Source organism: Rhinopithecus roxellana, chromosome 21 (genome assembly GCF_007565055.1).
Source record: "Rhinopithecus roxellana isolate Shanxi Qingling chromosome 21, ASM756505v1, whole genome shotgun sequence".
Lineage (NCBI taxonomy): Eukaryota > Metazoa > Chordata > Mammalia > Primates > Cercopithecidae > Rhinopithecus > Rhinopithecus roxellana.
The window spans coordinates 2,674,302-2,688,641 of record NC_044569.1 but is presented as its reverse complement, the minus strand read 5'-3'; the positions used below and the strand labels follow the sequence as shown (position 1 = coordinate 2,688,641).

General features: G+C 43.1%; 1 pseudogene; it reads left to right on the top strand.

Annotated features, from left to right (window-relative positions):
* Positions 1 to 11,986: 11,986 nt before the first annotated feature.
* Positions 11,987 to 12,486, top strand: LOC104678040 (annotated as a pseudogene).
* The last annotated feature ends 1,854 nt before the right edge of the window (positions 12,487 to 14,340 follow it).

Sequence of the window (14,340 nt, the reverse complement as noted above, 5' to 3'; positions counted from 1 at the left end):
CTCTTCTACAGTGGCTCATGCCTGTAATCCAAGCACTTTGGGAGACCGAGGAGGGCGGGTTGCCTGAGCTCAGGAGTTTGAGATCAGCCTGGGCAACACAGTGAAACCCTATATCTACTAAAAATACAAAAAATTAGCTGGGTGTGGTGGCGTGCGCCTGTTGTCCCAGAAACTCGGGAGGCTGAGGCAGGAGAACTGCTGCCTCAACAATTCTGAACCCAGGAGGCATAGGTTGCAGTGAACCTAGATCGCACCACTGTACTCCAGCCTGGGTGACAGAGTGAGAGTCCGTCTCCAAAAAAAAAAAAAAGAAAGTTTCACCAAGGGTATTTCTTAACAAGCATTTTTCTATGTTATTAAATATCTATGTAATTGTGGAAATGTAGGCTTTTGGTTAACATGAAACAATTAGCATGACTACACAGAGCTGAAATCATTCAGTTCAGAGTGAAGATAGTGTGGTTGCTTTAGCCTATGTTGTCAGATTCTAAATAAAGGCAAGGTTTCTATTAATCATTTTGAAAACTGAGAATTACCCCTAGACCCCTGGGCATCAGGAAACACAAATCTAAGATCACCCACTTTTGTTTCTAGACAAGACAGTCAAGGTTAAGGACTTGTTCACTTGCTCAGCCCTCATTACCATGAGATGGTGTCCAGAACCCAGCTATGTGCCTGCCTGGGATTAGAGCACATCTCCACCTCTCTTTAAAGTGTGGACCTCCCTGTTCCAGGTCCCCTGATCTAAGGACTTCTTGTAAAGTAGGGATACTCACTTGGCCCATGGCCTCTGTCTGGTTTATCTTCTGAGCTCAGAAACCCCAGTGTTAACCAAACCAGAGTAGAATTCTCAGCCTGATTATACCAAGTGTTTTTGCTCACTGCAAGCAGATTCCAGCTTTCATCAGAACCTTGACAATGGTACTTCCTGTTAGGGCACTCCCTGATAGTTAACTCTGCCAAACTCCCTATGAAGAATTCACATTCCAGGCTGGGTGAGGTGGTTCACACCTGTAATCCTAGCACTGTGGGAGGCCAAAATGGAAGGACTGCTTGAGGCCAGGAATTCAACACCAACCTGGCCAACATAGCAAGACACCATTTCTATTTTTATTTTATAGCTGTTAAATTAAAAAGCTTCGAAAATTCACATTCTAGTTGCATGAATTTTCTCATCAGCTCTTGTTTCACACAGTCCCATTTGGCCTTTCTGTGAAAGACACAGCTGGGCAGAGCAAGTTATTTTATACATTTGTTATTAAGGAGGATTTTTTTTTCCCACCCCAGGTGTCTGTTACTACTAGCAGTAGTTCTAGGATAAAGGAAAGCCTACACCTAAGTAATAGTACCTTGTCTTTACAATGCCTTTTTTTTTCTGTCAGCCCAGAGCTACCCTGCATGGTAAGTGGTTGAAAGCCATTATTCTCATTTTGCAAATGAGCAAAAATAAAGTAGTGCATAATTCAATCATCTTGCTTCAGCCTTAGTGGAGATTTAAGGCATAGAGACCTCACTCTCTCGACATGAACTCTGACTCAAAATCTGGCAGAGATTTTTGACTGAAAATTAGAAATCATTAGGCCGGGCGCGGTGGCTCAAGCCTGTAATCCCAGCACTTTGGGAGGCCGAGTCGGGCGGATCACGAGGTCAGGAGATCGAGACCATCCTGGCTAACACGGTGAAACCCCGTCTCTACTAAAAACTACAAAAAAAACTAGCCGGGCGACGTGGCGGCGCCTGTAGTCCCAGCTACTCGGGAGGCTGAGACAGGAGAATGGCGTGAACCCGGGAGGCGGAGCTTGCAGTGAGCTGAGATCCGGCCACAGCACTCCAGCCTGGGTGACAGAGCGAGATTCCGTCTCAAAAAAAAAAAAAAAAAAAAAAAAAAAAGAAAATTAGAAATCAGTCTGTAAAATATCTTTTTGCATTATTTTCACATTTTCCCCTCTTTAGTTGCCCTAAGTTTAAGAATTCGAGTCCACAGGAGGTAGCACTGTTAGCAGGGTAAAAATATGTCAACACCTAGTGCTCAACCACACTGCATTGCCTGTCTTTCTTTTTCTTTCTTTCTCTTTCTTTCTTTCTTTCTTTTTCTTTCTTTCTTTCTCTCTCTCTTCTTTCCTTCTTTTGCTCCTTCTTTCTTTCTCTCACATTCTCCTTTATTTCCTTCTTTCTCTCTCTCTCTCCCTCCCTCCCTCTCTTTCCCTTTCTTTCTTTCTTTCTTTCTTTCTTTCTTTCTTTCTTTCTTTCTTTCTTTTCTTTCTTTCTTTCTCTCTTTCTCTCTTTCTCTCTTTCTCTCTTTCTCTCTTTCCTTCTTTCTCTCTGACAGAGTCTTGCTGTGTTGTCCAGGCTAGATAGAGTACAGGAGTGTGATCATGGCTCACTGCAGCCTCAAACTCCTGGGCTCAAGCAATCCTCCCAAGTAACTGGGACTAAAGGTATGCACCGCCATGCCCAGCTAATATTTTATTTTATTTTATTTTATTTATTTATTTTAGAGACAGGGTCTTGCTATGTTGCCAGGGCTTGTCTTGAACTCCTGGCTTCAAGCAATTCTCCTTCCTTGGCCTCCCAAAGTGCTGGGATTGCAGGTATCAGTCACCACACCCTGGCCTACACTGCACATTGTTTCTATGTCCAAAATACATCGCTTCAGAGACATGCATTTTGTAAGAATTCGACAAAAACAGGCTCAATAAAGGTCTATTTAACAATAAAAGCTCTAGACTCTTTGAGGACAAGGGCTGACCCGGGATTTTTTCTTTTTCTTTTTCTCCTTTAAGATTTCCATAGAAGCACCTTATACAACGCAGCAGGTTGGTAAATATCTGTCAGAATTCAGATTGAATTAATTTCACTTGAGTCTTGGAATATTGGGCTAATAGGCAATTTTGTAGACCATACAACTGAAATCTCTTACCATTTCATGCTTTGTAACAGCCCACATCATACTGAGCAGTTCAAAGAACAAATAGAGGTGCCTCCTTCAACACACACTTCTTAATAAGGCCATGTAGGCCAGGCGTGGTGGCTCAAGCCTGTAATCCTAGCACTTTGGGAGGCCGAGACGGGCGGATCACGAGGTCAGGAGATCGAGACCATCCTGGCTAACATGGTGAAACCCCGTCTCTACTAGAAAATACAAAAAACTAGCCAGGCGAGGTGGCGGGCGCCTGTAGTCCCAGCTACTCGGGAGGCTGAGGCAGGAGAATGGCATAAACCCGGGAGGCAGAGCTTGCAGTGAGCTGAGATCTGGCCACTGCACTCCAGCCTGGGCGACAGCGAGACTCCGTCTCAAAAAAAAAAAAAAAAAAAAAAAAAAAAAGGCAATGTAGATCCAACTTCCCCATTTCTCTACATTTTTACTCTTGATTTATTGATGACCTAATTAGTCTATGGGACTTGTTATTTATTTCTTTATCTCATTCAATGTGTTTTTTCTAGAAGTAAATTTCAGAAGACTTTGAGGGTAGCTGTTTAGATAGCCAGGGCATGGTTGCTCCCAGCATGTAAAACAACTGGAAAATATGAATATGCTACATGTGTGGCCCTGAAGAGGTGGAGTAAATGGGAATGGGACAGAATCAAAGGTATACCCAGCAAGGATTGGTGCAGTACAGAGTTCCTGAGAGATGGCTGCCTGCTCTAAGACTACATTTCCCAGTACTACCTGCATCTAAGTAGTTACTGCATCTAAGTAACTTAGTCATATGACTAAGTTTTGAGTCAATGAAAAGTCATCAGGGCTGGACAGCTGCAGTGGCTCACACCTGTAATTCCAGCACTCTGGGAGGCTGAGGTGGCAGACCACCTGAGATCAGGAGTTCAAGACCAGCCTGACCAACATGGTGAAACCCCGTCTCTACTAAAAATGTAAAAATTAACTGGGCAAGGTGCCATGCACCTGTAATACCAGCTATTAGGGAGGCTGAGGCAGGAGACTAGCTTGAATCCGGGAGACAGAAGTTGCACTCCAGCCTGGGTGGCAAGAACAAAACTCCTTTTTAAAAAAAAAAGAAAAAGAGTGAGAGAGAGACCAGGACTGGACACACTGGCTCATGCTTGTAATCCTAGCACTCTGGGAAGCAGGGAGTAGGCTGAAGGGATCGCTTGAGTCCAGGAGTTCGAGACCAACCTAGGCAACATAATAAAACCCTGTCTCTAAAAAAATTTGATTTAATTTAAAATACAGAAAATATCTGAGTATCTTTCAATGAAAAAATAAATAAATAAAATGCAAAAAATATATTCAGTGGAACTTCCTAACCATGCTCCCTTTTGGGCCTATCCATTTCCATCAGTGACACCACCAATTTGTCCAGTATCCCAAAGACGACACTTTTGTGAAAGTATCCAGCACAGTGCCTAATTCGCAGGCTCTTAACAATCATTAATTCACTTTTCCTTTTCCTTTCACCTATCAGATTAGAAACATGGATTTCTCATTGACTGTTCTCTTTCCATAATCCTTTATGCTCAAATGACATTGTTTACCATTAGCCTGAATTCACCCAGGTATCTACCCTCCTGCTACCACTACCTTAGTCCAGACCACACTCAACCACGCCAGAATTATCTCTATAGCTTCCCTACTGCTTTCTCTGCCTCCATTGTCTCTTCCTTACAATCCGTCCTGCGCATTAAAGAAAGAGCAGCGTGATATGCCAGACAAAGATGTATGTGTTGCCACCTCCTCCTCCCACCTACCATGTCAATCCAAGTTCGACTGCTTGGCTTTTGCAACCTGTAGATTTGGCCTCCTCATCCTCCTCAGTATACTTCTTTGTCCCTACCCCTGATACCACTCTTCTTCTCATGATCAGGGCTGCCTCCTCGTGTCAAATGAGATATCAAATTCTGTCCCTTTCATTTCCTAAGTAGTTCTCAAGTTAGTCTTCTCAACTCCATTCTCATGGCTTCAGCTTTAATTTGATACTAATTCTCACCTGAATTGTTACCAAGTCTTCTATCTTCTTCTGGTCTTGTCCTCATCCAATCCATTTTCCATATGGCTGCCAGAGGGATTTTTCTAGAGTCAACCTGTCCAATATGACAGCCAAGAGCCACATCTGGATATCTAAATTTAAATTTAAAAATTTAAAAATTCCGTTCCTCTGTCACACTGGCTACATCTCAAGTGCTCAGCAGCCTCATGTGTTTATTGGTTATCATGTTCAATAGAAAAGATTACAGAACATTTTATCATTGCTGAAAGTTCTATGGAACAGTGCTTTTCTATAATGTAAATTTGATCATCTCTCTCCTGTGGCTAACACCATTTAATGTTTCTTCCACTTAGAATAAAGTCGTTTTAGTTGAAGGGTTCATATGTTGACTTTAGCCTTCTTCTGCCCTATATCCTTCATCTGCCTGCATTGTACCCTATTTTCCAGTTTTACCAAACTATTCCCCATCCCACAATGTGCCATCATGACTTTGCACATGGCCATGCCTCTGCTAGGGTTGCCCTTCTCCATTTTGGCTACTCGTATCACCCCAAACCATTCTCCCAAATTCACTTCAGGCATTGCCTCATTTGGCAGATATGATGGTGAATTTTACATGTCAGCTTGACTGGGCTAAGGGATGCCCAGACAGCTGGTAAAGCCTTATTTCTGGGTGTGTCTGTGAGGATGGTTCTGGAAGAGGTTCATGTTTAAAACAGTAGACTGAGTAAAGATCTGCCCTCACGCATGTGAGCAGGCACCATCCAATGCATTGAGGGCCCAGATAGAACAGAAATGCAAAAGAAAGGTGACCATGCTGTCTCTTCTTGAGCTGGGTCATCCATGCTCTTCTACCTTCCGACATCAGAGCTCCTGGTTCTGCAACCTTCAGACTCCAGGATTTACACCAGTGACTCCTCACCCTCACCCTATTCTCAGGCTTTTGGTCTTGAAGAGAGTTACACAGTTGGCTCCCCTGGTTCTCAGAAATTTGGACTTGGACTGAATCACACATTAGCTTCCCTGGTTCTCCAGCTTGCAGGTAGCATATTGAGGAACTTTCTGATCTCCATAATGCATGAGCCAATTCCTGTAATAAATCCATATATGTGGATTTAGATAGATAGGTTTATTATTTTTATACAGAAGAGTATATATATATATACACACACACATACATGTGCACACACATACACACACTTCTGTTTCTCTGGAGAACCCTGACTAATACAGTAGGCTCTCCCTGGCCCTGCCCCAGACTCTCCCCTCATTCTCAGAGTTGGCCACTCCTGCCATTGTGCTCACATAACATATTATTCAGGCCTCCCTGGTAGTGCTTTTATCTGTCTACTTACTAGACCATGAACTCTTTGGGGCAGGCACCATGTTTCATTTATTTTGTAGCCCTGTGATCTAGCAGAATGTCTAGCACACAAGTAGCTACTTAAATATTTATGGTATGAAAGAAGCGGCGTAGCCTAGAAAAGAGGCGGTGTTCTTTCTTCCCTGGTCTTCAGTACCTCACATCTGGGAGGATTTGCTGCTCCAAATGCCATTACTTCTCCTCCCATTCTGCACAACTCTTCAGCTGTCATCCTCTCCCAGTGCAGTTGATTGTTGCCCATGGCCACATTGTTGGTTACAAAAGACAAGGAAGACCAGGGAGATACTGAAAAATTGAGTTACAAGAGCCCTGTCTTCTCCAAGAACAAGGATCAGGCTTGAGAAAGTCTAACCACCTTTGTTTAAGCAGCTGATTTCCCTTGATCTCTGTGTTCATGAAGCCATTGTCTTCTGTCCCTGAGAGAAGGACCAGAAGAGCCAGATGGTTGCTGTAGTCAAGTGTATATGCTCAGATTTGGATTATTAATGCCTTATTACATCTCTTAGACCATGTCTCCATGTGTTGAAGGCCTCATCAGAATAGGTCATGACTAGAAGTCTGAAATTCTTTACTACTTTACATTCTATACGATCTAATTTAGCACTTTGTTGTATTCTGTCTTACAGTATTTCCAATATTAATTTTACTATTTATATTCTCCACCTCCATTGTAGGTACCCTGCATGCAAGAAAAATGCATCTTCCACACTACTTTGCATAGTGATAATTACCCAGTCGGTGCTTAATAAATATGGATAGGTTGATCAATTGGCTTGATTGGTCTAATCTGTGAGTTTGTATAGCCCCACAAACGATTAAGAACATTCCCAAAGACTGGTGCTGTTTTACACAACTCTGAAACATCAAATAGTTTTCTGGGTAATCGGATTCTGCCTTATTCAGAAAAACCGAACTTGCATTTATATAACCTTCAACATTTCCCTATTAGTGTGATAGACTGCTAACATTGTTTGCCCCAATGAACAATGCCCGTTAGAGTTCATACGCTTGTGTTGTTCCTTCTCACACCGAGGCAGGCCTTGGTCATATGACTTGCTTTGGCAAATGGGATGTTAGCTAGCATGATGCAAGCAGAGGTTTGAAAAGCTCTAGTCCTCTTAGAAACCTCCCTTTTGTTAGCCAGGCATGGTGGCAGGAGGCTGTAATCTCAGCTACTCGGGAGGCTGAGGCAGGAGAATCGCTTGAATCCAGGAGGCGGAGGTTGCAGTGAGCCGAGATTGCGCCACTGCACTCCAGCCTGGGCAACAAGAGCGAAACTCTGTCTAAAAAAAAAAACAAAACAAAAAAACAAAACCTCACTTTTGGAACTCAGATTCCATGCTGTGAGGAAGTCCAACTACTGCTAGAGGAAAAAAGGTATGTAGAAAGTGGTCCTGGAGTATGTGAGACCACACAAGACGTGGCAGAGTAAAGCCGTCTTGGATGTTACAGTCCCATTCAAGCCCTCAGATGATAGTACCTGTATGACAGACTTCCAGGCAAGACCAGCAGAACTGCCCAGCTGCCTAGATTGCTGAGTCATGAGCAAATGAATACTTACTGTGTTAAGCCACTGGTTTTGAAGGTGGTCTATTATACCACAATAGACAACCAAAACACTCAGAATCTTGATTGCTTGAGCCCAAGAGGTCAAGGCTACAGTGAGCTATGATCACTCCACTGCACTCCAGCCTGGGTGACGGAGTGAGACTCTGCCTCAAAAAAGAAAAAAGTCTTGCCTCTTCTTCCTAATCACCAACATGAGCTGATTAATGTCACCTATGTGTAGGTTCCATTTTTAAATGATTTAATGCATCGTAAGTGAAATACAAAATATTATTTCCGATTTGACTAAGGAATAGTTTACTTTCAGACATTTCTGGGAAATTGAGCTTTTAGAATCTGACTTTTTTTTTCTATGTAGTTAGTGTCTTCAAGAAGACAAAATTAAGTTTGTCTCTAATTCTTTTTTTTTTTTTCTTTCTTATTTTTTGGCTTTTGCTCCTTAGTAAGTATCTAGGGAAAAGTAAAATTTGATCTCTTGAGTCTCATGCCCTGTTTTTTGCATTTGCCAAAATGTTCCATTAACTTCATCCCAAGTTTAAAAAAACTTTGTGTGAATATGCTTTTTGCCAAAGCATCAAGAATAGTGCCAGAAAGAACAATTCTACAAAAATAGATGTCTTCAGTCTGCATCTATGAGAATTCTACAAGTCAGATACTTTGTAGCTATCTTATGAGAGTCTTCAGTCTGCACCTATGAGAATTCTACAAGTCAGATACTTTGTAGCTATCTTATGAGAGTCTTCAGTCTGCACCTACGAGAATTCTACAAGTCAGATACTTTGTAGCTATCTTATGAGAGTCATAGTTCATAGTTTTCTCTGAAAGTGGGTTTTGACCATTTATGAATCTTACTTTTTTGTTTTTACAATTTTTTTTCTTTAAGTAGCACCAGGATGAATCTTCCTTTTAAGCATAGCATTGACCTCATTTTTCCCCTTGGCTATGGGTTATATTTTATATTTTCTCTTTTCATTCTTTATGTACCTTCTATAGGTTGATCTTAGAAGAAATCATTTCTCCCTTATGTCTAAATTGGAAAAAGTGTGGTTTACCTTGAATGAAGAAGTTTATTTAATCCTCTCATTGGGTATTGAAAAGTTCACTAACATTGATAAGCAAAAAGAATTTAAAAAGGAATAAAAGCCACAAAAGTTAGTTTTTCAGCTGTTGAGATGGTTTCAGAGTGGTCCTGCCTATTTAAAATAAAGTATGATCTCTCAATCAGTGCCAGTGGATGAACTGTTTGTTGCTGCAACGAAAAACACAAAAACTGAAAGTGTTTATAAACTTTTTTAGCAATTTCATATGGCCATGACATCCAACTATGTGATCATCTTTCTCATAACCCAGTTGTATTGCATATTATAAAATATTGGTCAATTCACTTTGACTGCATTCAGAGGCCGAGGCAGGAGGATCACTTGAGGTCAGGAGTTTGAGACAAGCTTGGCCAACATAGTGAAACCCCATCTCTACTAAAAATACAAAAATTAGCCAGGCATGGTGGCAGGCGCCTGTAATCCCAGCTACTTGGGAAGCTGAGGCGGGAGAATCTCTTGAACCCAGGAGGCAGAATTTGCAGTGAGCCAAGATTGCGCTACTGTACTCCAGCCTGGGCAACAGAGAGAGACTCTGTAAGAAAAAAAAAATGTTTTAATCATTTGTTGATTATTATTACTTGATAGTTTCTAACCTTATGATGCTCTAATACTATGTTAAATCTTTACTATTCATTCAACTGTACATATAAGAAATACAAAATATCAGAATTGGGCCAGGTGCGGTGGCTCACACTTATAATTCCAGCACTTAGGGAGCCTAAGACAAGAGGATTATTGAGCCCAGGAGTTTGAAACAAGCCTGGGCAACATGACTAGACCCTATCTCTACAAAAAGTACAAAAATTAGCTAGGGGTGATGGCTTGCGCCTATATTCCCAGCTACTAGGGAGGCTGAAGCAAGAGGATGGGTTGAGCCTGGGAAGTCAAGGCTGCAGTGAGCCATGGTCTCATTAGTGCACTCCAGCCTGGATGATAGAACAAGACTCTGTCTCAAAAAAAAAAAAAAAAATCAGAGTTTTACAGCCTTTTTTAAAAGGGCATGAAATAACCTGCTTCTTTCTCTTGGCTCAGTATGAGTAATTGCACCCAAGTTTAGACAACTCAAAAGAAATGACACATATGCTAAAGTTAAAATTCATTTCACTTACTCCACAATAGCACCTACTGATTTAGCTGCCTCTGCACGGAGACATGAGTGTAAGGTGGTTGTTTTAATAATATGAACTCAATGTACGGTCTAGATCCGTGACTCATGCATTATGAAGAACAAATGCATCTTTGGGTTATTTCAGGTGAAAGCTACTCCCAGCACTTAGTACGTAAGCCACACTCCTTGAAGTTGTATGTCTTCAAAATTTCTCTCCGTCTTACGAGATCGTCACTAACTCAGGTTTTAGGCTAAGGAGGACTAAAAGCATATAGCAAGTATTACATCCTTAATGCTTAGGTCTCTTGCTCTCCCATGGAACATCAGCTTCAGGGCAGTCTTGCTGCTGGTTTGCTCTGACACGTGTCCCGGTCCCATTAATTGGGTTATTGCTTCCTTCCTGTGTGAGTTGAGGCAAGTCACTCAGTCTCTCTATGCTTCCAATCCTTCACCTGAAATAAAAAATGATGATAAAGATATTGTGAAGGTTAAATGATATTATGTATGGGAAAGTGTCTGCTGCAGGGCTGGACCTACCACCAGAGTAGAATGGTGGTTGCCAGGGACCAGGGGGTGCAGGAAATGGAGAGATGTTGATCAAAGGCTGCAAAGGTTCAGCTACCATGGGAACAAGTTCTGGGGATCTCATGTACAGCATGGATGGTGATGGACGCATGGATTAATTTGACTATAGTAATCACTACACACTGTATACGCATATCAAATCATCACATAAAGCACTTTAATATATTACATCTTTATTTGACAATTAATTTTTTAAGCCTCAGTTTCTTTTCTTTTTCTTTTCTTTCTTTCTTTTTTTTTTTTTTTTTTTTTTTTTTTGAGATGGAGTCTCACTCTGTCTTGCAGGCTGGAGTGCAGTGGTGTGATCTCGGCTCACTGCAACCTCTGCCTCCTGGGTTCAAGCAATTCTCCTGCCTCAGCCTCCAGAGCTGGGACTAGAGGTGCACGCCACCACACCGAGCTAATTTTTTGTATTTTTTTTAGTAGAGATATGAAGGGGTGGCCTGCCCCTCCACACCTATGGGCGTTTCTCGTTAGGTGGAATGAGAGACTTGAGAAAAGAAATGAGACACAGAGACAAAGCACGGAGAAAGAAAAAGTGGGCCCAGGGGACCAGCGCTCAGCATACAGAGGACCCACGCCAGCACGGGTCTCTGAGTTCCCTCAGTATTTATTGATCATTATCTTTACCATCTTAGAAAAAGGGAAGTGGCAGGATAATAGGATCATCGTAGGGAGAAGGTCAGCAGTAAGACATATGAATACAGATGTCTGTGACAGAAGTTTAAGGAAAAGTGCTGTGCCTTGATATGCATATGTAAATATCTCCATACACCTTTTTAGTGCATAAAGAGCAGCATTGCGCTAGCAAGTCCCACCTTCAGCCCTAAGGCAGTTTTCTCCTTTCTCAGTAAAGAGAACATACAATCCAGTTTTACATCGAGATGTTCCATTGCCCAGGGACAGTCAGGAGACAGATGTTTTTCTCTATCTCAACTGCCAAGAGGCCTTCTTTCCTCTTATAATAATCCTCCTCTGCACAGACCCTTCACGGGTATCAGGCTGGGGAACGATCAGGTCTTTCCCTTCCCAGAGGCCATATTTCAGACTATCACATGGGGAGAAACCTTGGACAATACCTAGCTTTCCTAGGCAGAGGTCCCTGCGACCTTTGGCAGTGTACGTGTCCCTGGGTACTTGAGATTAAGAGAATGGTGATGACTTTTCACAAGCATAGTGTCTTCAGGCACTTGTTTAACAAAGCACACCCTGCACAGCCCAAATCCTCAAAACGCCCATGGCATAAGATTTGTAAATATTCTTTCCAGCCCCGGCCCCAGACCCTACAGCTGCCGAGATGTTGATGCTTAAGAAGAACCAGATTGCCATTTATGAATTCCTTTTTAAGGAGGGAGTCATGGTGACCAAGAAGGATGTCCACACGCCTAAGCACCCAGAGCTGGCAGACAAAAATGTGCCCAACCTTCGTGTCATGAAGGCCATGCAGTCTCTCAAGTCCAAAGGCAATGTGAAGGAACAGTTTGCCTGGAGACATTTCTATTGGTAACTTACCAATGAGGGTATCCAGTATCTTTGTGATTACCTTCATCTCCCTCCGGAGATTGTTCCTGCCACCCTATGCCACAGCTGTCCAAAGACTGGCAGGTCTTGGCCTAAAGGCCTGGAGAGTGAGCAACTTGCAAGACTCACAAGAGGGCAAGCCAACAGAGTTACCGACAGACAGAGTGCTGTGCCCCCTGGTTGCCGACAAGAAAGCCGAGGCTGGGGGCTGGGTCAGCAACTGAATTTCAGTTCAGGGGCAGATTTGGTCGTGGACGTGGTCAGCCTCCTCAGTAAAACTGGAGAGGATTATTTTGCATTGAATAAATTGACAGCCAAAAACAAAATTAAAAAAAAGATTTGTGAATACTGAAGGAAGTAATAATTAGAAGGACCAAATGCAATGCTAATACATAGTACACCTCCAATTAAAGCTAGTGATTGCCTTTATGTGCAGTTCTGGACACAGGTCTTGACCCATTGTGTCTGAATTTCTGTCCAGGAGCCTGCCTGGGATGCCAATTTCTCAGAACCTGGAAGCATTCTTTGCATCAGTCCTTAGAGATTGCATTTCTACTTCCACCTGCTGGCCTCCTGCACTGGACATAGCTCACTGCTTCCCACTTTTTGACCTTGCCAGGGCCCCAGGGTGTTGGAAGGCCTTTCAGGAGTTCCACGGAAGCTGTCACTGCCCTAATCTCTTCTCGCCAGTTGGTCTGCCTTGATTACCCTCCCCCTACTGTCTTCCCCAGATCCCCCTGGGACACTGAACCAGACTTTAGGTTTCTTCATTTCCTGTTTGAAGCTTCCCAGATCCCTGCCCACTCAGTGAGCCTGACTAGCCTCATGATTGAGCAGAGTAGTCTGGCCCTTAGGCCACCTGCTGAGCCCCAGCAGGCACAGGACTTGCCTAGGAAGGACTCAGGGCACGCGTTCCACCCTGAGATCAGCACATTACCGCTGTGTCACAATTCTGGCACCAGACTGAAGGTGGATGTTCTAAGAACCTTTTCGTCCAGAAGGCATGTTTGATCGTGGCTCTTCTGAGAGCTTCTGACATTTCTCTTTCCAATGAAATCACTTGGATTTCTACCCTAGTGTTTCCCACGTCTTGTTCCTTCTCCAGCCCCATTCTACTTGCTGGGGGAACTAAGAATTCTACACCTTCATAGAAGGCCTCAAAGCCAATCATGCCCTCTGAAGGGCTGGGGCCTGAGCTTAGTTTGACCTGCATCACTGGGACAGTGGGGGAAGGGGGAGCAGACATCCTGTAAAATTCCAAGGTCCCTTGTACAACTTCAAAATTCCTGAGCCCTCACCATCACCACCACACACGCATGCACACGCGTGTGTGCGCGCACACACACACACGTGATCATTTAATTTAAAACATACATAGACACACACAAAGATGGAGTCATGGCCCCTTAGCAAGTACTTTCAGGCCCCTCAGGCCCCTCCAAGCCCCATGCTGGGGACCCATAGTGGCAGGTCTTTGCGGGGTGGAGGGGAGAAGGTGCTGCCTTCAGTGAAGCTGTGATAGTTGTTCTACCAGGCAATATTCCTCCTGTGAAAATAGGATGATATCCTTTATTGTCACTTGCCCTGTGGCCTCACTTGGAAGCTGGTGGCCACATGCCTTAGATTTCTGAATATGAGACAAACCGCAAAATCATAGGCTCCCAATCTCGTTAGAAGAAAATGCATCAGAAACTTTAGTTTCATATTTGAGAGGTTTGTGGATCCTCAGATACTCTCTGAGGATTCATTTATTCAGAAATGCTCAGTGAACACCAACGACGTGCTAGCCTCTGGACTTGGCATCGCGGCTGCCAACAGGAGGCACACACAGCTTCTGCCCCCATGTGGCTCATCATCTGATGTTCAGCCCACTGAGGTTCCTGCAACTCTAAGCTGCCATATTACCTCTAAGCTGTGAGAAGCCCACTAAGGAACCCTCACTGAAAGAATGAGGCTCCAGCCACACTTGAGATGTACACTGTAATCTGGTATATTATATATAGTTTGTGACATTACTATAGAATTGCCAAACAGGGTCCCAAAAGTCAAATGTTAATAAAAATATTACTTTCTGCATTTCAGCCATGGGGGCGGGAGATCCGTTTTTGCCATAAACAAAATGAAATTTGC